Consider the following 27,562-nt stretch of genomic DNA (forward strand, 5'->3'; position numbering starts at 1 on the left):
CAGGGATTGAATATGATGAATATGCACATCCAGCATAAGCTTGGTTCTGAAAACTCTAATGCAGATGGCCTCAGTAGATATTTTTGATTTCACGATGAGCCAGACCATCATAGGAATTTATCCCCCCTGATTTTGGCTGGGGTCGTGTGACAGAATCCCATATGCAAGGGTGTGCAATCCTGAGCTTTTTATTTTTGATATGCAAAATGATGGCGTTTATTCCAGAAAGTTTATTTTCAAAATGCTCCACGCTGACATATTAGCAGCTGAAATGTGATTTGGGAAAATGGCAGCCACATGATTGTTTTCCTAAAACAGCCTGCTGGAACCAAATTTAATTCTAAGAGTCATGGGCTGCCTTTAAAAGTGCTGTCAAAAATACCCTTAACTGCATAACCTTGCATGTGCGGTGGCAGAGCTTTGGTTGCATATAAACATTAAGCTATGTCTGGTTTGATATAGTAGCAGATCAGGAAATACAGTTAAAACTGGGAAAACCCAATTTGATGTCATTTATTATTCTGCTGGACCTGCAGCTGGAGGGCCATTTGTGTATTGAGCCTAACCTGGAAGTTTCACCTACAACACATGGTGGACCTGGGCCAAGATGTTCTTTGTTCTCTGCTGGGAAGAATGACACCTTTCACAGGAGAATAGAACATACCTCCTCTAAAGATGGGGTGAGGGATCGGAAGTTCATAGCGGCCTTTGCAACACAATGCAGGATGCACACTTGAGAGTTAGTTACAGGCACCCCTTTGATCTGCCTTCACTCTGGGAAAGGAGCCTGACACCTTGGATTTGCAAGGCCTCCACACCTTCCTAAGACCCCTCCAATTTCCTGCAGACAAGCCACTCTGTAGCTGTCATCAAAAGAAATAAACAGTGTCACAACAGCAAGGATGAGCCCCTTATTGGAAGGCTTGGAATTGACCAATCCTCAGTGGTTAATTGTCACAATCCGGACAGCGCCTAGTCCCGTAAGAGATCACAGGATTAGCTGGAGACAGCCATGGTGAATATGGCATAGGCCTCGGTACTACAATCCCCAGAAGGGATTGTGGCATACACATCACGACATCCAGCTATGCCTCCCATCACGGAAGTAAATACCTGTGACTCGTGGGCAGATGTTGCTACTCAATGCAGCTTTCCTCCAGTGAGCAGCATTCGCTGTTGATTATACTCTCTGCTTTTTTCTTCCTCCTTGGTTCTTGGACTTCAGCTTTCTTCACTGGCATTCGACTTGAATTTTCCCTACACTGGATTGATTTGGCATTCCTAGTAAAGATTTTGATCCTCCTTGGTTTTCTGGACTAGTTCTCTTGGGATTGGTTCTGCATTCGGTTTTGGTACTTTGGCTGTTCATTTGGACTCACTTTGGGACTTGGATTTCTGTCTCTGGGGATTTGCTTCTTTTGGAATTCCAGTAGTTCCTGTTCGTTGACATTCTCATGGACCCTGGTTTTTTGGATGCATTCTCCATCCTGCTTTCCATTAGTATTTCATCCTTGTCCCACCTGGTTCAGGTCCCTCATGTGTTTCCTTTTCTTTTCCCCTTTGGGGAACGGGTTATCTGATTTATGGACTGATTTGTGGACTTTCCTTTGATTTGCTTATCTGTATTTGAGCGATTCTACTCAGGCAGGTAAGAGTGGAACCAATGGGTGGGTATATTTACTAGTGTGTCCAATATCGTTATTCAGCTTGTCCACTTTTCTTGCAGCTCCGAGGTGGTCCATCAAGGGCTTCCTCGGCCCTTCTGCCCTCATCCTCTACAGAGGCTGTTTTTCCTAGTCTCTGTGGTGGGTTGGAGAGGAAGATCTGCCTCCTCACAGGATTGTAACTCTCCCAGTGTAACATTATTTAAATCAACTTTGATACTCCTCTTTGAGCACCACCTGGAAGAAACATATTGATCACAGAATATGATTTCTTAAATTAAATCTTTTTATTTATTTCAAACATAACACATTTATTTTATTATTTGTATAGCACACTGAGACCGGAGGCATCTGGGCGCTGTTCTTTACAGAAGTAAAACAAACCATTACATAGTTACATATACACAAAGAATATCACAGTACATCATACATTTTAGTTTGCAGTTTTCATTCAGGTTGTTCATAAAGTTGGGGTAGCTGAGAGAAGAGCATGGAGTACAATATAAGTACTCCATAAACAAGCCCCAACAAACCCTATGATTTTAGAAGAAAACGATACCAGACACAAGCGTTTCTCGTTCCAATAAATACATGCATGCCACCCCTTCCGATTTAGGGTAACTCACGATTTTTCAATTAATATTTTTGTGCTTTTTCCCACCTTAACTAATTTGTAACCTGTAGTGTCCCCTTTCTATATCCCTGATATGAAGGGAGGACACAGTCCTCTGTCAATGCTGAGCACCTAGGCTCGGCATGAGTAGGCGGAGCTACCGCCAAAATTATCGGCAGTTGCCGTAAGGAGACTGAAGAAGTTAATATGCAACACACACCGGCTCCTTGTCTTATTTGTATACGTGTTTCGTTGTTGCAGTATCCCTGACTAGATTTAGCACTGGAGACAAGGTTTTCCAAGAACATATGCGTGCTGCACAGGAAGACATGTGTTCTGGTGCTCCAGCCTCCGGCACCACATTTGAAGTCCCAGCAGCCCCGGACACAATCTGCCCACGCGCCTGAGGGCCAACAGTGAGTCTGCAATCCCTTTGCCTGTAATTATACACCGCGACAATACTGAGCTGTATGTTCCAAGTGATTGAGGGACACCCTGCAGGCACGCGTGTAATTAAAATCAACAGATCGCAAGGCACTACCTGCACCTTCCTGCTGCAACAACCCTGGCACATGCTCCACATGCCTCCAAGTTTGCATCTTCATCTAGTCTGCTCCCAACTGCTATAGCTACAGGGGCACATGCCTCAAGTGCCTCCAGGACGATACATTTTCCTCCCAGCACAGTGCCTCCAAATTCAGCACATATAGTGGAAAACATATTGCAACATGTCGGGGGATGAGGCAGTTGGCAGCTCCTCCTCACAAGCCTCCCCATCCCACATATCCCCGCCTCACAAAAGAACTGAAAGATGAAACAAATCACTGCAGCTACAGGCGGTCCCCCACTTTGACATCACGGACACCAACAGCCTTGCGCCACGGTCGAACTGATGGTTACAGTAACTCCAAACATACATTGATGCAATAGGGGAGAGAGAAGAGCACCGCCTCAGGGGAATACTCCTACACTCGTCAGGACCAGTAGTCCGTCGTCCTTGAAATACCACATAGCTCCATCAACACATTTCAAGGTATTATTGACGACCTGAACAACCACTTTGCACCAATGCAAAACGTAGATTACGAATAACAAATTTTTCAAACGACCACACAAGTTAAAAGGGGAAACCCTCGACAATTTTGTCATGAGACTCAGGAAAAGGGTGAAATATTGTGACTTTGAACATTACTCGACTGAAGAAGCCCTCAAATCACAAACAATTGCTGGGTGCGAGTCAGCAGAATTTCAGAATAAACTGCTACAGAGGACCAGGTCACTAGAGGAAATATTATAATTAGCCAGAGCAGACATGACTCTCACCATGCAAAGCAAATCATTAGGAAACATTAAAATCACGCAGACAACATCCACTGTGCCAATATGCCAGATCCGGACATCAGAACAAGACAGTACTAAAGGACAAAAGGAAGGGCCATGCCCGGCAGTTGGTCACATGTGTGACATGTGTGGTGGCGAAAATCATTTTCAGTCCGTCTGTAAAAACATCAGACATTGCCAGAGGTCTACGAACTACAGTGGCCCAAACAGGAGATGGGACAGCTCACACTTGAGACAGCTAACATCACCAACAAGCAAAAGTAAACGATCTCCGAGCAGAAGGAGGGAATCCCTGCACAGATCCAGGCAAACAAGAGACAGGAGAGATTAATCTAGAAGAAGCCGTTCCACAAGGCACAAAGTGCGCTATATTGAAGTCTCACCAACACACAGAAACGCATCAGGCTCATCGTCGTCCAGCGGCGACCACAAACAAGGCTATGCACATGCTTTAGGCAACAAGAAGGAGACAGAATATAGCCTGACATTATTAATGCAACTCAACGGCAGCCCCAGAGAATTCCTGATCGACACCAGGGCAACCGTGAATGCAGTCAATGAGGCAACATACCAAGGACTCAAATACAAGAAGACGCTTCGACCAGCTGACATTGACATTTATCCGTATGGAGCAAACATATGCTAAAATGTAAAGGGTATGTTCAAGGCCACCTGCACATACAAGGACAAAATAGCAAAATTATTGATATACGTAATAGAAGTAGAGGGACCAGGTGGCAGCATCCTCAGCTTCAGGTCTGCCATACAGATGGGTCTAGTACACATCATGTACCAAATACAGACAGCATATACAAGAAGCCCAAAAGACATGATGCAAAACTCTTCCCACTCCTCTTGAAAGGACTTGGTCCCTCAAAGGAAAACAAGTCAAATTGCTTATCAATCGCATTATCAAGCCGTGGCACATTACAGAGGGATATCACTGAACATCCAGAAGCAAGTCGAGGACGAAATACAAGCTCTCCTAGATCAAACATCATAGAGCATGCAACCGGACCTACACCCTGGGTATCCCCCATCGTCCCAGTCCCCAAGAAGGAAAATGGGAAAAGCATCCGCATCTGCGTGGACATGAGGGCACCAAACACGGCCATTGAAAGAGAGAGGCATACATTACCGAGAATGACAAACATGATGCACCTGCTACACGGAGCAAAGGTGTTCTCAAAATTAGATCTCAAAAAAGGCTATCAGCTTGAGTTACATCCCGAATCCTGATACATAACCACATTCTCCACCCATGTGGGTCTATTTTGCTATAAGCGGCTCCACTTTGGAATGTCTTCGGCCGCAGAAATTTTCCAGAATGAGATACTCCAGGTAATTAAGCATGTTTCACAATGTCTCAATTATAGTGATACGTCGCGTGTGCATAGCACTGGAAGAGGCACATCTAACCCTGAATGGTGACAAATGTGAACTCAATAAGACAACACTCAAATTCTTTGGCCACATTTTCTCGCACGAAGGCCTGCAACTTGACCCAGAAAAAGTTCAAGCACTTGTAAAATCACCCACTCCACAATCTGTTTCAGCCATCCGTTGCTTCCAGGGAATGGCTAGTTACTGCACCAGATATATACAGGACTTTGCATCCATCCGCACCCGCTAAGACATCTAAGAGGAAAGGGACAAGAATTTGTGTGGCCAAATGAAGGTGAGGGTGCTTTTCAGGAAATAAAACGCTGAAGCGCATCGGCCACGTGCATGGTGTACTACGATCCAAACCTGGAAACGGAACTGACCGATGCGAGTCCAGTCAGCTTATGGGCAATACTTACACAATTCAAGCCTGGCTCTCCTCCTTCGGAATCACGCCGAATCGTAGCATATGCCAGTCGCAGTCTATCGCCGGCAGAGTGAGCGTACTCACAGCCAGAAAAAGAGTTTAGCTGTAGTGTGGGCCTGTTAACGCTACCACCTATTTCTATATGGACAAAATGTCACCATTGTTACAGACCATCAGGCCCTCACGACCATATACGGAAAAGCAACAGAAAAATTGCCCCCACGATTTGCCAGGTGGTGACTCCGCCTTCAAGAATACTCTTTCAAAATGCTGCACCGACCCGGGAAAGAAAACAACCCGGAAGATTTCTTGTCAAGATACAATCTGCCCACAGAAGACGAATCACAATCTCGCAAGGCAGATCAAGATGTAAACTATATCATCAGCAACACACTTCCCAAGTCACTCACCATTCCAGAACTACTCCACAACCTGAACAAGGACCGAGTCCTCTCCATAGTGAAAGAAAGAGTACTTTCCGGCAGATGGCACGATGCCAAACAAATGGAATTAGCTCTGTCGGATCAAGAAAAGAAACACCTCTGAACACTCAATCTTCTGGAGCATTCCCTGTCACTGTCGTCGGAGGTCTGTTGCTAAAGGAAGACTGGATAGTAAATCCACACACTACAAAACCGAGTCATTGACATTGCCCACACTGGACACAGGGGAATAGTCTGCACCAAACGACTACTCTGAACAAAAGTGTGGTTTACCCAAATGGACACAAAAGTGGAAGAAACCCTGGGGAAGTGTACAATATGCAAGGCAGTTGCTCCCCGCACATTCCCAGACCTCTAAAGATGACAGCCATGCCAACTGAAGTATGGAGTGAAGTGGTAGTTGACATGCTTGGGCCCCTTCCCAACGGCAAGCATGTCTTAGTAATCATGGACGAGATGTCACGGTTTCCAGAGGTACACTTGATGCCCTCCTGCTGCAGTCATGCTATCATTCCAGCACTAAACTAAACTTTTCCTGATTACGGCATCCCAACAGTTGTAAAGTCCAACAGTGGTCCACCGTTTAGCGGACAGAAATTCAGAATGTTCGCCGAACACGCAGGATTCCAACACAGGAAGATCAGTCCACTATGGCCACTGGCGAATGGCACCGTAGAACGTTGTATGGCAAATCTGAAGCGCATCCTGCAAATATGTCACATCACCAAAGGATCACGCATGCAAGCAATTTGCAATTTACTGCGTGACTATCAGAGCACAACTGACAGCTCCACAGGAGTGTGTCTGTCAGAACTCATGTTCGGCAGAATTGTCCGAACCAACTTGCCGCACTCTAGCACGAATAAAACCACTGCTGACACAGAACTAAGGGCAAGGGAAAAGGGCAGAGAGAGCAAAGAAAAAATTAAGACATTGCAGATGCAAGAAGGGCAAAAGAACCAGAAGTATGCATCAGGGACCAAGTACTTGTGCGTCAAGAACAGGGGTCCAAAGAGACACCGGCATTCAGTACACAACCCATGACGGTCACCCAAATAAAAGGATCCATGGTGACAGCAGCAAGTCCCCAAGGTATGGTCACCGGAAATTCCTTGTTTTTTTAAAAAGATAGAAAGTGAAGCAACACTGCAGAACTAAGGGAGTGCCTCATCAGATGTTGACTCTGACAGCTGCTCTGACTTCATGGACGCTGATGTGGACACAGACAATAGTGACAGTGAGAGCGATGATCACCTCCCAGGGATTCGCAGCCCATCCAATAGAACAATACAAAGACCCACAAGATGGATAGAAGAGATCGGTTAAAATCAGAAGTTTATTGTTAAAGTGAAGGGGAGATCTAGTGTCATCTTTCTATATCCCTTGTGTGAAGGGAAGACACAGTCCTCTGTCCATGCATGAATAGGCGGATCTACTGCCAAAATGATCGGCATTTGCCGTTAGGAGATTAAAGAAGTTAGCGCGCAACACACACCGGCTCCTTGTCTTATTTGTATGCGTGTTTAGTTGTTGCAGCCTCCCCGACGTGATTTAACATAACCCCCCTGAATGCAATCCTATGGGAACATTCATTTCTTCCACTTTCTGTGATGAAATCTCCCTTCCAGGTGCTCCAGAACGTTGGCATGTAAATATCCTATCTCAAACGAGCGCAGAATATTAAAAGCCATTATTCATCCATGTATGAAGCCAGGTAGTAGGCATTTCGTCACAAGTAGCATTCCAATGATTGCCTTTTCAAATAAAAAACATTTGCGCCATTTTACCATGATTATTGGCAAAATCGAAACCCTCCAATACATGCCAGCGGAATCACCCGGTTGCTATTTCCTTCAAATACCCAAAACGTTTTCCGATAACATTTAAGGCTGTCATACGGGTATCAGCGCGTGCCAACCGACGAGAAAGGGTTAACGACTGTCGAGGCAATGCTTCAGAAAAAAGCCCGACATCTGAGTAGGGCACCTCTCTTTGTTGTAGCAGGCTCCAATTACAGCAGCACCGGAGTGAGAGAAGGGGGGGAAGGGAGGGAGTGAGAAGAGAGAGGAAGAGGGAAGCGCCGGGGCAGTCATGTGACCGAGTCACGTGTCCAGGGAGCCAGGCCCTGCACAGACAGGCGGCAGAGTTACAGGAGGAAAGGTGCAGGGACACAGGGAGGCGCAGAAGCAGAGCGCACCGCCAGCTCTGCCGGGCAATGATGCGGGAGAGGGCGCAGAAGCAGAGCGAGGTAATCGCAGTAGGGTTGGCAAAGCTGCGGCAAGAGCCCGATGGTTGTACCCCCCCCCAGGGAATCACAGCTGTACCATTTATTTCTAAAGGTGTATTTGTGTATCCTGTGTATAAATCCCTCATTGTCTGTGACCTATATTCCTGCATTGTTTGTCATATCTGTAAGCCTCATGCACTGCAACGGGCAGCATTGTTTTGGATGCATGGTGAGCTGCAGCGGCTGCTGCACTGATCATGGGTGCATGGATACAGCACATGAGCAGTCAGACCCCGAGCAGGCATTGGCTGTGCAACAAGGTGGCTGTGGCAGGTCTGCTCCCTTTTGTTGTGATAGATTCCATTTCCAGGTTGGATTGCTTTTTGGTCACACTTTACTCGCTGGAAGGTGAGCTACACTCTGGTCAACGTGGACCCCCTTACCCTTTTGAGTTCCAGGTGACCCCGCACCGTGATGAGGGCAGAGAGAGGGATGCTGCTGGTCCGGGAGAGGGATCACTTTTTTTTTCATGCGGAGGCGGCTGTTTCAGGCAACCCAGTGTAAATGGTGATGATGTGTTAAGAGGAATAGGTTCCAGCGGCGCTTGGTTTTCATTGTGAAAATGGGAGTGTGTCATGCCTGCATTGGTTAACGGCGTGCTTTGTGATATTATTGTGAATGCAGAGAGAAGCCAAACAGCGTGCCCTAAGTGAATGCAGCAGCCAGAGCCGTGCAGTGGGAAATGGGTGTGCGAAACTGTATGCAATAACCGATCGTGGCTTGTGCATACGTTTTAGAACAGTTTTTCTGTGGACCATTTATGCCACGTTTTTAAGAAGAATGCTTTTATTTAATATCACAAATGGTAGTATCGTCCACTTTTTTTCCAATGTCTTTGACTTGGAACCGGCTTGATTTTGTTCCTAGCCTTTTTTTAAAAAAAAAAGAACATTTGAATTCCACATACTTGTGTCTATAGGCACAAGGGGAGCCTCCGTCTTTGCTGAGCTCGGTTCTAAACTTGCTGAAGTTCTTTCTTTCGCGAAGTGCATCAAATACATATTTGTGAATTCCCCTGTCTGAGCTAGACAGGTGTATGTGATACTTAATTTGCCTGCAGATAAGATTGATATGTGGCATTTTAAAGGCGATTTCCCTCCGTTGGTATGACTGGGAAGCACTGAGGAGAAGGCAATCTGTAGTCTCGAGACTTGTAGCAACTTGCGATAGTACGTGCTTATTCTGAACAGCAGGGATTTACCCTTTTGATATATGGAAGCTCATTTTTCACATTATGTGACAGGGGCATCTTACATGACTACAAGACTAATCAATATCCCTGATTTGAAAAAGGTCCTTGGAGGACCGAAAACACGTGTCATCAACTATAAGGGCAATTTTCTGAGAAATAAAACTAATTTGCAAAAATTAGGCGCAGTCTCTTTCCAGGTTACTTATACCTTACACTATTTTGCAAGGGGTCTTGTACTTGGCTAAACCCCAGACCTGGTGAGACGCGACTCCATGGACTTAATGTATTGATTGTACCAACTACTTTCTTTGTTCACTACTATAAGATGTCGCCAAGTTAGACCAAACCTTCCAAGCCAAGGTTTTTGAGGAACCATGTTAATATCTAGACCAGATGATGCATGGTTGTGTGATGTATCTGAGAAATGCTCAAGCAGGCCCTTGTAGTGTGGAGGCTTTCACCAGATTAGTTTGTAAGAAACACTCCCTGTGTGGCAGGAGGGTGGTGGAGTGGGTTTGCCAAGCCAGTTGGCAGATGGGGTCTGGCCAGGGTCGGACTGGGACAAGAAATAGGCCTGGACACCCCAAAAAAAGTTGCCCACCCCCTTGCCTCAAAAAAGTGGCCCACCCCTTGCCTTGCGACCTTTGACCTCTGATGTCATCACCGGATGTGATGTCATTTCACCCCACCCTAAAGTGACATCCCGGGAAGTGATGAAACATGACCTTTCACCCCTTGACAAAACAGGAAGTGGCATCAAATAGCATTGTTCCTGATTACACTACGAAAAATATGGTTAGGATTTCACTAATGTGATATACATTTCATACAAGAATGGATCACCATATGTATCATTAATATCTGTGTGTATAGATCCATATTGTAAAATTACTGTGAATGCAAGCAGACGTCCAAGACCAAATTATATGTTATTGTATAGCATGTATGCTTAAGCTCTTTCTTTATAGAACAATTATGCATACAATATCACCCAGCCTGTGTTGGTACTCATTTATCGACCTAAGAAGGATGAAAGGCTGAGATGGCCTTGCTGGGATTCGAACCTGCAGATCACACCCACACATCGCAGCAGTGAGCGCTCAACCCACTGAGCTATCATATCGGCTATAGTAAAATTAGCAATTATTGTATAGTGGATACCATTAAACTGGTAACTGAGATTTAACAACAGACCAGTTAAGTTCATCTGCAGCTCTGGTGCATCTACTTTCAGGCTTCAGAGGTTGGCAAAATAGGGAAAGCAGCGCACTCACAGGACATCCCACACTCTGAGCACTCGTTACCTCATACATGCAAACAAACATCTTGAACAGCATGCCAGGGAGATGGGAAAGATAGAGACATTACAACAAAGCATTAATTGTGGCACAATGAAGTCAATGGCCACTTGATGTGCTATGGTCAAATATTTCTACACTGTAGAGAAGCTTCTAGGCACAATGATTTTGCCAAGTGACCAAGGACACCGAGATGGAATGTCTTGTGATAATTCTAACAGACAACGGCAGAAAAAAAAACATGCTATTACTGCAACTTGTGAAAGGCAAAATACATAGTCCGAAATGGATGCTTATTCTACTCTAAAATTGGTAGTTTGTCACTTATATCACTAATACATATTTATCACCAATAGAACAGCATAGCAACTCCAGGGGGCACTGTGCCCCCTGGAGGGGCGGCACAGGGACAGCCGCCAGCCCGGCGGTGACCCCGGCCCCTCAACTTTGCATGCTGCAGCAGCATGTGAATGATACATGCATCATAATTTATGATGCACACATCTTGCATGCAAATAAATCATCAAAGCAAGGGAAAACCTGTTACCTTGCTTTGATGAATTATGCCGTTGCAGGTGTTATTTTTTATTTTTTTTTAAATCAACATTTTTTTTCTTCAAAACTGGCCCAGGTGTGGGCAGAAACCGGCCCCCACTCTCCAGGGACGATTTCGGCCCGGCCACGGACCGAAAGGCTGAGGGTCCAATCCGACCCTGGGTCTGGCGTTTATAGATGAATGAGTGGTGAAAATGAAATAAGTGGTGAGGGAGGGGGAAGCAGAGACACGATGAAGTAGAGTCAAATAATAATTAGTTCCTTAAACTGTGATCGAGGTATAATTCCCTGTAATATTTTAGATATATGATCTATATAGAAACGGACTGTATGATGAGTTTGCATTAAGGTGGGAATGTTTATTTAGCTCCAGAGCTGTAAGGGAGATTAACCGTAAAAATAGTTGTACAACATATCTTTTGTGGTGACGATATAGTACAAAATAAAATCTATGATCTGAAGTAGATATTGCCAGAAAGTCTTGGACATTAATTGAGTACTAGGCCTCAACTAAATGCTGAAGATGTATTCTGTTTAGGCAGCAATTGAGTTCCATGCTTGTAATCTTGAGAATCAAAGCGGGTGATGTTGTGTAGACAATTTTTCCAAGGCTGTACAAGTTACAGAGTTCTAACACAGTACGTTATTGCTTAGACTTTCAGATTAGACATAGATTGTCGCGTTTATTATTTTGATATATGAAAGACTGCCAAGTGAACATCATCCTGCTGTAAAAATCGAACATGTTTATTTGAACACATAATTATAAGATATTAAAGAAAACAATTGAATTCCTGTAAACAGCCCTACAGATAAGAGGTGTATCGGCCACTTTTACTCTCTAATAATAGGCAAGTACTGCCAAAAAATAATTACAGGGAGTATAAACGCTTTCAACACTAAATAGCTTTCACCCACAAAGCTCCATGGATATGTTTGAACAGTAGTGCAGGTGGTACCACAGGAAGAAACTGCTATTCGTACTGCCTGATGGGAAGAAGTAAACCTGCATCTTTTTATGTGCATGAATAACTAGGTGCAAAGAAATGATCATTACAAAATCATTTCCGTTTTCCAGTTTAAACATAATTTTACCCGCTTATAAAATACTCCCATTGGAAATTGGACTTAGATTTACTCCCAACTTTAAATTAATCGGGAGTAAAATACTCCTACTTCCAAATGTTATCTGCAGCACTGCCTGCAAGAATAAAAGTGAATAAGATAGGTATAAAACCTAACTTGTATGTGACTATATAATGGAAAGAGTAAGTGCAATTTCCAGGGTGATGATAAGGGAAGAGTCAGATTTGAAGGCATGTGCTGGTGGAGGGCTATTGAGTTCATAGTCATGGGGGAAGGCCATTATGGCATATAGTGACTTTGGCATGGCATCGGCAGGCATGGGTTATCGGGCAGTGGGTCTTTGTTGGGTAAAGAGCCATGTTTTGATTGAGAATTCCATAGTTTGGGTGCTATCTGGAGAGACTGGACACATTTTTAGTATTAGCAACATAGATGAGCTATGGGCTACGATGGGCTATGCGTTTTCCCATTTTCAGTATGAGGTGATTGCGTGAGGAGCTATAATGGAGCATAGCTGAGCCTGTCGGTTAAGTGACATAACCCCAAAGCTCAATGTTGCAGAATGTAGCATCATGGATCACCTAGCATAACAGCATGGCAAGAACACATGACAAATGCACACAGCATGGCTATGCCAAGGTCCCAATACGCGGGTTGTGCAGCTCATAGAAGTGTAACTATACAAGGGTGTGTCTGTGTGTAACATGATTGCCATTGCATACGTATGTATGGTGGGTAGTAATATTGCCTATTTCTTCGCCAAGGGCAGCCAGACCATTTTATACGTAATGTATTACTTTTTATTTTCTATCTTATGACTATCCAATTCCTGTACTTTATTTTTTTGCACAAAAAAACACCATTTGAAATATATTACATTTGTATTGTATTCGGTTATTTATATAGCGCTCTTTCCCCATTTGTATGGCCTCAGTGCTCTTTGTGGTACTAACGCCCATGGTGACCACAGTCAATGTGGTGGAGTTTCTAAGAGTTTATGTTAAGAGATGCTTGTTTGCATTTCGCCCGCTTGGGACTTAGGTGGCTGGCTAGGCTTCACTAAGCAGCCCAAAGGTCAGGCACGTGGGTGGGCACTGTTGGTGGTTTAGGATAGAGTGCTATGGTTGAAGATTAGATGTGTACCCAGCATGTACCGAATTTTCTTTTCATTGGTAGTCGCTGTATGCTAGTGGCAGAGGTGTTGAGGTACGTCATGGGTTTCAGTGTGGATGGCTATGTGCGCTGTGCTGATGAAGCCTATAATGGCACTTTAGTGCAGATATAATCACATGTTACTTTGTATGCTTCTTGCAAAGTGTTTAAACCCGGTTCTTGAAAGCTGTTTATGGCCAGTTCAAAGGGCTGCAGTGGAAGAGAAGCAAGGGAAGGGGGCTAGGACAAAGAAGTCCAAGAAGTACAATTTATCTCCCTCTTGTTCCAACAATGTCTGCAGACTGGCCACCAATTCCCTGGCTCTCTCCCTGATGGCTACATTAATCAGGGGGCAATGATCTACAGTGAGTGCACTTCCCTAGGCTGAAAGGTCTTCTGAAAAGGCTAGGACAACGGTTTTGGGGGAGGTCGCCCTACTTGGAGTGCTATTGGAAAAGCTGTGGCACTGTTGTAGTCCACGACACCTATGCCTATTCTCCAGGTTTCAAGACCTCACACTAGGCATGGGTGGGTGCACCCTAGAAATGAGAGTGGCCTTTGGCTGTGTTTGGAAAGCAGGTCGGGGAAATTATCGGGTTGGGTGCAGAAATCTACCCATTTCATTCCTGGTTGTATCAGCTATGCAAGTGGAGGTCAGTGCATAGAAACGATACTGAGGGCGGCTTTTGTAAGTGGATGGCAAGAGAAAATGGCATTTTTGGTAAATTCTTAAAAATAATATAAACCAACAGGGTCCTTCCTATCTGTAGATTTTGGGGTGGTTGCATGCCCCATTCCTTTTGAGGTTTTAGTTCAGTCCTGGTTTTAACTTTGCATTCTGGGACTTTTAGTCCCGGATTTATAATGCAAAATCCAGGACTGCAAACCTCAGAAGGGAAAGATAAAACCGGGACTGGATTGCTCCCTAACGAATGGATTGGGGCGTGTTTTCATTTCTGGAGGTGAGAGTTGAGGGTGTTGCCCGGCTTTGATAGACATTCAGTAGCTCCCAAGTGAGCCTCGTTTGGATGGTGAGAAGAACCATTGTGAACGTGTTAAAATATAACAAATGGTACTTTGGCATGACGTGGGGCAAGAAAAGACCCAATTGCTAACAAAATGATAGTCTTAATTGGTCAAAAAAGATCTGGTCTAACAGTTGCACTCATGGGAGACCGATATTTTTTAGAGCTGTTAAACGCTCACCGATATGATTTCACTCATAATTACAATATTAGCAGGGTGCACCGAGTGGCAGTGCCCAGGGTCCTCATTAAACGTGCTTACTGTGCTTAGACCCATTAATTAGGGTGGTGGTCTGCTATATCTGGTCCAGCATGCCAGTCTTGTTGTAATGATTTAATTATGGGATTGGGACATTGTCTGTTCTTTGTGATCAAAGTGCAGGATTGGGCATTAAGCACCAATAACCGCTCTTGCCTTACAATCAATGTTCTACTTTTTCGTTTTGGCTATTGGTTGGAAGAACCACCTACACGCCGAAACTATTGCCTTAGGGTACAGATAGGGAGAAATGGCATATGAGGAGGGACACAAAGCTTGAAGGTGGTCTTTGGTTATTTGCCCACCCATTGGCTTCCCATGGCCATGCCAATCCTTATGCCTTTCGCACCCAGTTCCTGCCCCTCTCATAGGGACGCTTTGAGCCCGCTTTACTCAAGCTGTACAATCAAACATTGCACTCAACCTGCCAGTTTTACTTCAGAGCAGTCTTCTGAGAGTAACTGACTTAGTTGGATCGGTAAACACGCTACTGTGTAATACAAATTGTCTGCCTTCAGCCACTCGATTTATAAGCACTATGTGTGTCCTTTTACTGAAGTCCTGTTTAAAAACATAATTGACAAAGGCAACAGATTTGGCTTGTGTATAGGTATTGGGCATTTGTCAGGCACTGCAATTAGATGCTCATTTTACACCCGCTACCATCATCAATTGCCCGTTAATACCACTCTGGCTGTGCCTGGCAAGTGCCTTTCCCATGCCTAAACAAAAGCTCAACCGTTTGGCATTGCTAATGCTTGTTTTGTGGATGAGCTGCGCCCACGGAGCTCTCTTAGCTACTGCAGCGCCTTGTTGTATAGTGCACTGAACTGGTGGCTGTGTTTCTTACATAGTGGATGCAAAGTAAGGTCGAAGTCTGCTCACTGCCACCCCCTGTGCTTCCCGAGGCGCAGGGTAAAGGCACACAGTCGACTTTCACCGTGCAGTGCAGCCACTTTCCTTCACGCTTTCTGACACCTCAATGTGTGTGATGTGGTGAACATGATGCGCGTATAGAGGACTGTGATCTCCGCACTGTATGGCGGCGTTAACTATCGCTTGTATGCAGTTGTCAGGGCTCTGCCTCAGAACTCAGATGGGAACATTAAAATTATTTTTTTCCGTGTAATGCCCGACTTTCTCGTTTAATCATATCAGAACTGTCCTTCTGTAAGTTTCATCATTTGCAAAAATATCACTCTCTGGTATTCTAATTTCTTGTCGCTGAAATGTTCATGGCGGTGGGCAACGTCATATTTCTTTGACGTGATATCACAGTAGTGATGCTTCTCTTATGCCTTCTCTTTCCACTCCCTACACTGCTGGCCCTGGGGACAACTGAGAGTGTGTGAAACAGACATGGGGCATAGAATAAACAATTATAGATGACTTGCTTGCAACAAAGGAGGTGAACTCTGGCCCCTTTAGTTGTTCCCATCTTCTGTTGTCTATACCACTAACCTCTACTCTGGCACTCCATTACAGCGGCATACCGTAATCTCTACTCTGGCCATCAATATTTCACCCAGCAATCTGCACAATGCTTTTTACAGTATTTGCCTCAAGACAGTGCATGTGTAGAAATACAAACCCTCAGGAGCACAAACATTGACTTCTGTGTTGATGGTTTGGGTCCGACTCTGGTATTTGATGATCCCAGTTAGTTCTTTCTGAAATGCATTGGTGCGCTCCCTGTTGGCAAACTCACTGAAGCAACCGTTGTCAACAATGGACCTCTTTCTTGGGAGTCTTGCAGGCCTCGGATTGAATACCCATGGAGCCAGAAGTACATTCTCTCCGTCATGAGCAGGTTCGCTGCCCTCTAGCAGGAATTGTGAAGAAGCTTTTGCTGCTGTGGGCAACTTTGATTTCCAGTTTGCTCAGTTCATTGATTGGCAAAGCTCACAGAGGCCATCCAGTTACGTGATTTCCTCTAACCTCACTCGCTGGTTCATTTCTCCTATTGTCATTTTTTGTAACTTTTTAACCTGCACAGGAGAGAGGCAGTGTAGGTGAGCAGTTTACTAACTTCTTTAAAATTGACAGTTCATGTTGGTTAAAGGCGTGGCTTTTCGGCAACATGTATTTTCCCTTGGCACAAGAGCGTTGGGCGAGATAGTAAGCTTAAACGACGAGACCGGGATCGAAATTAAGGCTACTAGAATGTTTGGGACTACGCTAGTTGATTTCCCCCGGCTACTCCACTACTGCAACCTCGCTTTCTGATCCAATTTCAGGTGTTGCTGACGGATGCCACATTTGACTTTTTTGTTCCATTGAAGAAATTACTCTACTACATCCTGATTAAGCTGTTTATGAAACGTGTGCTTGGGGAAATAATGTATTTGAGCAGCAGCAAAATATGCATGATATAGAATTGCTGGTTTAAAATCTAAGAAAAGAATAAGAAATCATTATGTATGATATGAAAATGGTTTGATAAATTTGTAACGGATTCCAAACGGGCGTCACACACCGGATCGGGACTCTAGCCCTGAGCCTAGGATGTAGCGCTCAATTAGAAATCTTTTTCTTTATTTTAACCTACTGAAATACACTTGGTTAACCTTCTACAAAAACATATCCAAAGCACAAACGAATAGAAGCAATTATGCAGTTCAGGTAGATAGCACCCGAGTGAAGATTTCCCCCTGCAATGCTCCCTTGGACCCCAATTAATCGAATTTTGAGTGGATAGAAAGGAGCAGCAAGGAGTCGGGGATATTAGGCAGTAAACCGAATTAAAATCCCACCTTCCCTCACAAAATAAGAGGCAACATTTTGTTTCGGCAAAAACCCTTTGAAATTGCATAAAATGACACTCGGAATTGACAATTAACTATGTGTAGTTAAATAATGAGGTACATATGTTTTTTTACAGTATCGGGGATGTAAATATCAGCCAGGATCGCACGTTGAAAAGTTGCATTTTACACTTTTTGCAGTTTTAAATTCCAAAACGGTTTATAAAAATAAATCAGGTGAAATAGACAGAATCGGAGTCGGTTTTTAGGCTGGGGGATAGATGGACATCACAGGGATCATACAGAAGTGAAAGAGTGACTCTAGCCGAATAACTGGATGAGAATTTCAAGGTGGAAGGAGACTCGGTTTTAGGAAAATAAAGCAGTTAAAGAAAATCGGTTGGGAAAGGAAAGGACAAGTTTCACTTAAACTAGATTTAATGGCTAGAAAAGAGAAACGCCACCAGTGAATAGAAAAGTTAAGCTGCAGTTGTAAGTAACCTTCACGCTGTGTGCCTCTTTTCTTAGGGAGAATTAATTTAGTTAATCAAAATATTACTGAGGACATAAAAATGACAGAAACTTGTGGAAACATGGCGCTAACACTAGGAAATCAAGGACAGGATGCACAAAGAATTCTGACAGTTTAAACAAGTTATCAGGGCATGAATAGGATTACTTAAAAAGTAGGACAAAGTATCAAAATGGGATAGGCTATGTGTTGCTATGGGATGGGGCAATACTCACAATCCGCACTTGAGTTTGGGATTTGGGACAGCCAACCGGGTACTGGATTCAAAGGCTCTGGTCACAGGATGGCAGGCTCTCCTAACAGCAGACAGCTGTGCAAGTCTGGTCACTGGATGGCAAGGGTACAGTAGGCATGCAGGTAGGGGCAAAAAGCCAGTCTGGTCACAGGATACCCCCAAAAGGGTACCACTGCTTTTCCCCCTAGTTATTGGGATTTTTAGTGGGGTTTCTGGATCAATGGTCTTGCTTGGATAGGGTCAGCTATGCTTTGGCCTGGCAGTAGAGTCTGGAATCTTGCAAAGGTGGATCTGGAATGTCTGGATACACAGGCGCTGAAATTTCAGGAGAGAGTCTGGCCCCCTGTGAGCCCCCCCTCCTTATTTATAAGGCGGGTGACATCACAGGATTTATTGTTGGGCAGAACTATGCTAGACCTACCCCCAAGAACCGGATAGGTCAGCCGTTGTTGGTCGCCTCCTTATGGGGTTGTGTTTTATGAGGTACAAAGCCATCCCACAGTCATTTTTGCACAAAATCAATTATGACACACATTGCTCCATTTTACAGTGGTAACACTTTTGAAACTTACATACGCAGATTACATATTTCACACCGAGCATGGCAGTCTCACTCTCGTTTGTAGGACTTTATTTCGTCCGTCTAATAATTCTTCGTCATTTTCAATGAAAATTATTTTACCTAAAATTCTATGACTTTATACATGTGTACATATTATCATAAGGCATGTGAGTATTGAATTAAGTGGCACCATGTACACTTTGCTCAGAATATCCAATTCTATGCCATTTCCGTCTTCAATATGCCAGTGAAGGCTTCCACGTCTTAAATTAAAGCCACCAACATTGCATCTAAACTGTGAAACTTTTGCATTACTGCGTTGTCCAACTACGGAGATAAAAAGGCTTGAAGTTTATTAATAAAATAGCCTTTTGAGCCAAATGACCAGTATTGTCTACCAAATGAGGGCATAACGTCCAAGGCTGCTCTGGAGTTGGCTTTGAAGCTCCCCAGTAGAAGTTGAGGGGAGGTGTTTTTTTCAAAAGTAACACGTACGTGTCCCAGAATCTATTGTGTCAAGCTGCAGCACAGACAGAAGTCTGACAAGCATATTATATGCTGCCTCTTGGTCCATTCAGAGTTTCAAAGGGCAAAAGTAACATGTAGGTGTCCCAGATCCATTGTGGCTCCTTTTGGGGGAAGGCCACTCCGGTTGCCAGCACCCAAATGTCCCTGGAGCCATGGCAGAAAACCTGTTTGGCTGGTTTCCCAGTACAGCCAATGCATTTATTTCTTTATTTTTTTTTGTTCTGAATCAGAAGCAAGTCTGTTGAAATAGAACATCCCATATATGTTTCCCAGCACAACCCCCTTTACATTGCTAGGCAAGGACAGGGCCTTATCCAACATTACACTTTTAAAACTGGTATTTTTCTTGCTTGGAAAAGCACATTTTAACACGTGGTGAAGTCTGCTGGGATGTCACTTTCAAATCCAGTTTTCTCTTCCATCTGAATTCCCAACATTGTTTTGCAGCTCTAGTCAGTTTCTCTTATAAAGCAATCTGTTCAAGGCACAGGTCCACTGAAATTGATATATGCCCAGAGAGCTAGGGTTCCTTTTTGAAGGGTTTATTTTTGACATTTTGTAGCCTAAAAGTCAAGCGTTTTTCGATACAGCTGAGAGTAAAGTTTCTGTTGATTCCCCAGATCTTGTCTGACACAGCCTGTCATTCGGGGATAATGCTCTCTTCTGTTGGAGCAGAATCTGAATATGGATGGGCATGGCAGGGTCTCACTGATAAAAGCAGTGTGATGTTGAACAGATGAAAAGAGCGTCAGGGCAGCATCCTTTTCAATGTAAAATATTCCCTTTTCAATGGGAACTTTTTAGCAAGCAGCAGAGCAGCTCTGCTTATCAATTTGCTTCTTTGGTGCACACAAGAGAACACACTGGCAGCCTTTCTCGGTGTGCTCCCTGTTCCAACTTGCCCAATAGGTGATTTGGCAAGACTGTGCAGCCATCATTTTGTAGCTGCAAAACGCAGTTTTGATTCGAGGCAATGGGGCTCAAAGGAGCCAGCGCAGCCATTTTGCTGGTACTGCTGAAGTGCAGCTTGGTGATGGGGGTGGGGGGGAAGTCTGCTCAGTGGGTAAATGTACCCCACACATTGGAATAACTCAAATACTTGAATAACTCTGGAACACTTGCAAATAAATAACTTACAACAGGTCTCTACATCTGCTCTAGTCATTGGCTAGTGGCAATTGACTCTTGGTGAGTAAGAAATGGTACGCTGTTTATATATGTGGAGAATTTAGGAGGCTAGTGACTTTTTATAACTGGCTTGTAAGTTGCAACTTGATGATGTTTCCCCTGGCTTACACAATCAATGGTTTACTCTTGCATTTCTGAAGATGAAGAAATACATCTCCAATCAATTAGTGCAGGGCTAACCGTACTACTTCCCTTTATCTGCGTACATCAGTAGCCCTGGCGATATGCCTATGGTATGTTTAAGCTGCAGCATATGTTGACCATGTGAAATACATCTCAACATTTCTCAAAATTATGTGTGTTAACAACCCCTACGTCAATTACTAACTCTATCTTTGTTAGGAATCCAGGCTGTCTTCACTAACATACACTACAAAAACCACCTGGGGACCAGTGGAAATTTCCTGGAGCCAACACTGGCTTTCTTCTCTCTCGTTGTGAGCACATTAATGTTGTGCAGTGTCGTCCCATAGACGGGTGAGGGTAACGTGGGGCCAGCCCTAGTAAGACTCAACAAAGGGTCTTCCTGCTCCAAGGGCCTGTTCATACCGAGCCCCTCCTCATTTCCAACTCTTGGGCATAAATCCCACTCTTGAGAATTGTTCCTGCCATGAAAAGGTCCCTCTCAGGGTTTACTCTAAAACTGGGCATAGAACTACCAGGATGATCCAGTACATTAGCCTTCCAAATTTCTGTAAAGCCCATGCAGCAGGGTAGTTGACTCCACCTAAAGATGTTGCTCCTAGCCACATTCTTTCTGGTGTTATCACAGAATCGATTTCTGTCAGAATATCCCCACTCTGATTATCAGGATCTTCCATTGCATAACCTGCAATGGTACCTTCTTGAGCACGCCGTTTCACCTATTGGAGCACACTCTGTGGGCCTACTCTGGTGTTTCCAACTAGGATGGTGCTGGACAGGGCTACCAATTTTGGAGGCAGTCTGGTGCCAACTGTGCATAATGAGAATCAGCCTTAGTCATATGGACAGCAAAAGGTAGGTACATTACCCATTCTTCAAGCCTAGGAAGAAGGCCGGCCACTCTCTCTTAGTGGTGGCATTGCTGATCGCTGTTGTTGGTGCCTACTGGGGTGGAGTGTGGGGGGTCTTTCTAGCGTAGTCATTGATGATAAAGTGAACCCTGTGTCCTTGTCCCCCGTTTCACTGTTGATGTGATAGTTTGTCCCAAAAGAGATGGAGGTGTGCCAAAGATCATTTTTAATAACCAGCTCCTAGACATCCAGGGAATTATGGACACATTTATTAAATGACTTTCCACCCTTTGGTGCTTCTGAAAAAACATTGATGACAAGTGTACTGAAGGGTGGGGGTGGCAAGGCTTTAGTCTGCTTTGTGGTAGAGGACAGAGTCACTCTAGTTTTTCTGCCGTCTAAACTAAATACGCGTGAACAGTGATAAGTGTGGGTCTTTCTTAGTAGTTGTATGTAACCCACCAGGGTAACGATGAACACAGCCCTACAGATGAGGGGTGTATCGGACACTTTTACTTCCTTTTAAAAAAACAAAAAATAAAAGCCAAATATTCTCAAAAAATAAAAATAGGGAGTGAAAATCCTCCCAACAAAAAATAGGAAACCTACACCTAAAGTGCTTGTCCTGTTTTTACACACACATCTACGTGGATATGTTTGGGCCAGTAGCACACGTAGTGCCACAGGAAGAAAATATTGCCAGATCTAAAGAGGTACAAATGTTTCTTTTGGTTTGCATGAATAATTCGGTGCAAATAAGTATTTATTACAAAGACCTTTTGGTTTACATTCAAAACGTTTTATTTTTTTTAAAATGTTTTATTTATTCAAACAGATTGTATGGTTTACAAATTATAAATCTTTAACCTATTTACTCCTTCATTAACCAACCAGTTCATCAAGTCCCTCTTCAATAATGTTCGTGTACTGTCTGGTCGTCCCCATATTGTTAATCTCCATGTGATGGTTGTCACTAAGCATCCAGCTGTTGTCAACCTAATCATGGACACAAAGGTTAACCTCGAGTTTCTTGAGCATTAAAATTACCAGTTTTATGAGCGCTTTGTTGATCTTCATTTTTTCTCCTTCAACAAAAATCCTCCACCAATCATTCACACTTCTAGTAACATAGCTTCTCAGAGTGTCCCCCAGACACTGCTCACGTTCTTTCCTTAATCCTGAGCAGTTTAAGTTAAGATGTTTCAGGGTTTCTGTCTCTCCTGGAACCTCACACATCCTACACCCAACATCTCTGTTAATGAGGTTCCTTCTTTGTAATATTTCTCCTGTTGGCAGGACATTAAGTCTAAATCTCAGAAAGAGAGATCGGAGGTACCAGTTCGGGAACAAGGTCAAGTAACTCGGTGTCTGGTTCAATTTACGTGGCTGTGATCAAAAGTCTTCATAGCCTTCATATTTCCAGTTGTGTTGCTGAGTTTCTATCCAGTCTGCCATATATAGTTTTTTCTTCATTTTATCCGGGTTGTTCAGTAGATCATCCTCTGATTCATTTAAATTTGCTAGCATTACTTGGCATAATCCTTGCCATTCCAATACGACTGCATCCGTTCGGTCTTTTAAAGCTTTGTTCAACACACTGAAACCCCCAGATATATTTTCCTCCAAACATTTACGGTAAAAACTCAGCATTTTCCAATCCACTATGGCTTTCAACGAAGTTAAGGCCAACTCTCTCCTTATCAGCTGTATTGGGACAGATTTAGTAGGGAGTTGTAACACTTTCCACCAAAAAAATCCCTCCAAAATTATCCATATTTGGAGTGGTAGAGGTGTTGGTGATTCTCCTCCATAGACTAATGTAGGAACTACTTTCATCCTGTAGAAATTTACCAACGGTGTAAAGGTAAATCTACAGTATCTTATAAGTAGGATTTTCCCTTGTGAAGCTAGATTGACTACTTTTTGTTTTAGCCCCTCAATTCTTGGTGCTTCGCTTTTCATGTTGTTAATACAAACTCCTAGATATATGAAGGAGTCAACTTCCAGGATTCTTTTGCCTTTTCATGACCAACCAGTCTTTATTGTTCTGTTTATTCTCCCTCCTGAACGTAACTTTATGATCCCTGATTTTTCTGGATTAATTATCAAATCATTTGCGTCCAGATATGATTGTAGGGCTGTCAGCTGTCGTTGCAAACCTATTTGCGTCTGGTCCATCAGGACGATGTCGTCTGCATATAGCAGTCTCCCTATTGGACTCCCTGCAATCTTCGGTGGAAAGCAACGTATGAGACCAAAGGCTTCCTCAATGTCTGATGTATACAAGTTGTAGAGTTCTGGCGCCAGTGGGCATCTTTGTTTTAGACCTGTTTTTATGATGATTTGGTCTGATAATGTCCCTGTTTTGTCCAGCCTAACTCTAATACTTGTATCTGTATACAGATCTTTGATGTTCTCCACCAGAACCTGCGGACATTCCCATGTCTCCAGTTTTTCCCACAGCTTAGCTCTTTTTACTGTGTCGAAAGCTTTTGACAGATCAATAAAGGCTATGTAAATTTCCTGGGTTTTATTCCTGGATGTTCTCGCTTTCGTCAGATTGATCAAAAAAATGTTGATCGCAGATCCTCTCCCCCTCACAAAGCCGGACTGCCGAGGGTCTCTTCGACCACTTCTTTGTACCCAAGCCGCCAAAGCCTTCAACAATGTATATGCAAAGATTTTCCCTACGACGTCCAAAAGTGCAATCTGTCTACAGTTGTCCGCCGATGTTCTGAGTCCTTTTTTAAAAATTGATACCACTCCAAGAGTCAGGGATTTTCTTTCAGTGTGTAAGATGTACTTAAACAGATGGTGCAGAAACTTTGACCATTCGGTTATGTTACTTTTTAATATGGCGTTCGTCAGCCCATCCGGCCCAGGGGCTCTTGAGTTTTTTAGTTTCTTTAAGATGTTTTCAATTGCCTCAATGCTGATATCTATTTCTTCATCTCCCCTTCTTGCCAACAGCTTTCGCTTTGATGGTATGTGGTTTTTGTCTTGTTGCTGTGTGTAGAATTCACACCATGTAGTAGCACTTATGGGATTCGACAAGGATGTCTCCTGGGGTGCTTCTGTTTCATTGATAATAGCCCAGATTTCTGCGGTATTTTTAGATCTTAGTTTTTCCAGCATACTCTCTGCATCTTGGTTTAGCTAGGTTTTTTATGTAAATAGAGCCAATTACGATAGCCCTGTTTTAACTTGTGTATCTCCTTGCTGGTATCACTGGACTTGCACTTCTTTAGGCGCCTAATTTTTTTCCTTAAATCTCTTTTCCTTTTCCATGCAGTGCTATCATATAGATGGCGATGCGTCTTTGCTAATTGATTGCTCCCCTTTTTCCCTTCTGTAGCGAAGGCTTTAAAGAGCGGTGTGTAGTCAATCCTTTGTATTTCTTGTTGGTTTCCAAGCACGGCGATCAAACCTTTTAATTTCAGATTTAACCCTTTGATGTTGTCTGATCGAATCCTTAATTTCGTCCCTCATTGGACTGTCATTATATCTTGATTATAGACACTGGTCTTGTTATTGCTGATGTTTTTGCAAGTAAGTTTCATAAGTTATGATCACTTTCTGTCATTGTTATTACTTCCAATGTTTGGACGTTCTGACAGGTTGCTTGATGTACAGATGTAGTCCAAAATCTCTGCTGTTTGCGCCCCCTTCTAAGTTGGTTGGGCTGGCACGTCACCTTCCACCTTTCCATTTAGTATAACACAATCTCTTGATTGTAACATTTTGCTCCACCTTACTCCTCTTTTTTTCCTTTGATGTTGCGCTTACTACATCATGTTCTATTGCCTGGTTATCTTTGTTCACACAGGTACAGTTTAAGTCCCCAACCAGTATATAAAACGGATCTATCCATTTCTCTCTCTGTTCGTCCAACAAGTCTGCTATTTCTTCAGGGAGAGTTTCATTTAAGGTGTTTGCTGGGTTCCAATATATGTTTATCAGGATCAGTTCTCTCGCATCCTCTTTATCTAACTGTATCACCACCATCTGGATGAATGGATTTAAATTCATCGTCTCCAGCACTTTCCAATTTAAATCATTTTTAATAGATACTAAAGGCCTGACATAGGTCTTCCTCTTAATCCTTTTACGGCTGGATTTAGTAGTACCACATTTCCTTCCAATGTAGGTGGTTGCAACAGCCACGTTTCTTGTAAACAAAGCACTTTCAAATTCTCCCTTTGCAGTTCTCCTGTAGTAACAAGGTGGTTGAAGCCTCTTGTGTTCCAATTTCCGAGGCTCCATTGGTTTACATTCAGAACGGTTTTACTCGCTTATAAAATATGGGACATCATTTCTTTTTTTTTTACACTCACAAAAAAAACATTTTACTCCCAACTTAAAAAATAGGGAGTAAAATACTCCCACTTCAAAATGTTACCTGGAGCACTGAGTGAACATATTCTTTCTATTGTTAGTAATTAATCATTTTACACCCCCCCTCCTCCTGTCCCACCACACTTAATCTTTGCTCCATTTGTCATGGGGTTTTCTAATTGGCAGATGATGCACGGCTTCAGGATTGGCCAATCGGCTGTGAGAATTATCTTGCCATTATCCCAAACCAGATTTTATTTCGAGTTTGATCAATGGTTCTAGGTGATGCCTGTTCCACCAAAGTTCCTCGCAAAGAGTGGAGCTAAGTGAAGCTTGAGATCTTTATGGTGTCATTAGCGACCCAGAAAGAAAAGGTAAATTATGCGTTTTATCTAGTCTGAATTTGATGATTAAAAAATGTTTTGGACACCAGTGTTTCCCTTCCTCAGTTCTGCTCCATCCTTTTGTGAGTGGCAGCTACCACAGCAATGGAAGCCTGGACCCCAATACAGAACAATATAAACTGTACATTGATGCGCCTTCTCAGCTGGCTTCTTCCCGCTGCTTCTCTTCCGTTATTCCCACCTCTCCTTGACATCTTCTGTGTGACTGGCATGGAGGAGTTCTGCCACATGCTTTGAAATCGTGTCATAGGTTTGGATTATGTATCTGTGCCTCTTCATGTTGTGGGGATAAGAAGAAAGGGTCAGGTACAAGTACTGATTTTGCAAATACTGATCATTGCATGAGCCAAGCCTTGGGTGCCTTCCAGGTGTCTGCACAAAGAATGAGTATGCCTTTTGGTTCCTGTGTGTCCATGTTTGCCACAAGATTAACGCTCGATCGCAAAGGGCTAACGTTTTAAGCGGTTGGCCTATTGAGTGGGAAGTCTGCTAGCTGATAACATAATTTCAGGTGGAATGCAAAGAGCCGTGTGCAAGTTAGCAATCTGCGGTTGCAGGTTTTTTTTCTTTACAATGGACGTTAAACCTCTTACGTCTTTTCAGCTTAAATTATAACTTCAAACAAGCAATTCCCGTAGAGTAGAGTCCTTGCATGTAGAAATCTCTGTGGGGTAACTCCAGGAGCAGCATATGCACTGGTAGTACTCCGGCAAGCAGCGGTAAATTGGCCCTTTACTTCAGAGTACTTTAAAACCATATACGCCTTAAAAAATACAATTACTTTTGTAATAACCTGCCGACATGTGTATCGGGTTTCTGCCCGGACAAATCTTGCCTTTATTCTTCATTAAAAAAAAATCTTTTTGTTATACGCTCAAAATGCAATATAAAATTACAGAATCGCTGAAGATTGAATCACTTTCCAGCGGCAGGTCCTGCTCTCTCAACCTTGCGCACCCAGCCCTTCTTCGGGTCTGATTCAGCTAGGTTCCTTTCTACAAGGGTACATCATAGGCTCTGGTACCATGCAGTTGCCTGAAGAGTGTGGCTCCCCAAAACTATTTCATTTCCTTCAAATGACCATTGTGCGGGGTTTGGTTGGACGTTGATTGTGCTGATTTGGAGAATTGTCCCTCCCAGCAGCTGTCTGGTGTAACTAGATCCACTAGTGCATATTTGTCCTTTAACGGGATAACGGGTTGGTGAAGGATGGCATACGTTTGTTTTGTGGGAATCATGGCTCCCTAACTGCAGGGGGAAGCTGGATATGGGAGGCTCCTGGGGCGTGGTGCCTGCTGGTGTGAAGTTAGCAGC

General features: G+C 43.5%; 1 protein-coding gene across 1 annotated transcript in view; it reads left to right on the top strand.

The window, feature by feature from the left end:
• The first annotated feature begins 7,956 nt into the window (after nt 1–7,956).
• TULP4 (TUB like protein 4) overlaps nt 7,957–27,562 on the top strand; it is a 1,536,781-nt gene continuing 1,517,175 nt past the window's right edge. Inside the window, exon 1 of the mRNA XM_069607877.1 lies at nt 7,957–8,119. The gene's annotated coding sequence lies outside the window, so the exon portion shown is untranslated. The remainder of the gene's footprint in view (nt 8,120–27,562) is intronic.

The sequence above is a fragment of the Ambystoma mexicanum genome, chromosome 4q (genome assembly GCF_040938575.1).
Source record: "Ambystoma mexicanum isolate Mex_15411 chromosome 4q, UKY_AmexF1_1, whole genome shotgun sequence".
NCBI lineage: Eukaryota > Metazoa > Chordata > Amphibia > Caudata > Ambystomatidae > Ambystoma > Ambystoma mexicanum.